We start from the raw sequence: 1,140 nt of genomic DNA on the forward strand, positions 1-1,140 counted from the left end.
AATCATCTGGTCACTACCATATGTTTCGGTAGTGACTGTTTCGGTAGTGACAATTCTAGCTAACTTTAAGCATAAATAAAGAATTCTAGCAAGCACACGGCTTTCAAACACATCTTTGAAGAGGTGAACACACATACAAACATAAGATTTTCCATGAAACCCCAAAAGGTTTACTTAATTGAAGAAAACATGCGTTTCGGTAGTGACAATTCTTAAGGTTACACGTCGATTTTCAGACTTTGGAACACATTCATATAAAAACTATGGGATTTAGCTACTTACCATTCAACCATGTGGGACAGAGATGCAGTGTCACTGCATGGTAAAAAATGCAGAGTCGTGGCTAAAACACAGGCTCAGCCAATGGACTAAAACTCTGGTGTTTCGGTAGTGACATGAAAACTAGGGACATGATTTTTTGACTATAGTAAATTGATTTAAAAATTAAACCCACAATAATTCTAAATATTCCAAGTTCTGTTTCAACCCAATAATAAAGATCTTTGAAATTAAATAATTGAAAAAAATCTAAAAAAATGTAAAAGTGTTATTTAAAGGCATTGAAATTTAGATCAGGGTTGGGGACAGCTACTTCCCAATAGAAAGTACCCTATAAATGATGATTTTGTATACATTTAGCTTATCACTATCTCATGTAATGCATTGGGTTTATATAGACCATAACATGTTCTAATTAAATATCTATGCCTAGATACCTAATTGTTTTGTAAATAGTTTTTATTGTTGAGGGACTGCATATTACACGAATTCGGTAGAATGGCCCATATATATGATAATCAAACGGTCAGGAGCTGGTGATGTAAGCCTGCCTGGGGCGTTATTTGTGTCAACCTCAAACCTGCATGGCATTATGTACTTAAGCTGATAATATTGTGTGTGTATCTGTGTATGGTTGTGTGTGTGCGTGTTTGTGTGTGTGATTGTGCGTGCGTGGTGTGTGCACATGTCCATGTGTGTGTGAGTGTGTGTGTGTGTGTGTGTGTGTGTGTGTGTGTGTGTGTGTGTGGTGTGTGTGTGTGTGTGTGTGTGTGTGTGTGTGTGTGTGTGTGCGCATGCGCATGTCCCTGTGTGTGTGTGTGCACATCTCTGTGTGTTCGTGTGTGTGTCTGTATTGCGTGT

The sequence above is a fragment of the Sprattus sprattus genome (assembly GCF_963457725.1).
Source record: "Sprattus sprattus genome assembly, chromosome: 3".
NCBI lineage: Eukaryota > Metazoa > Chordata > Actinopteri > Clupeiformes > Clupeidae > Sprattus > Sprattus sprattus.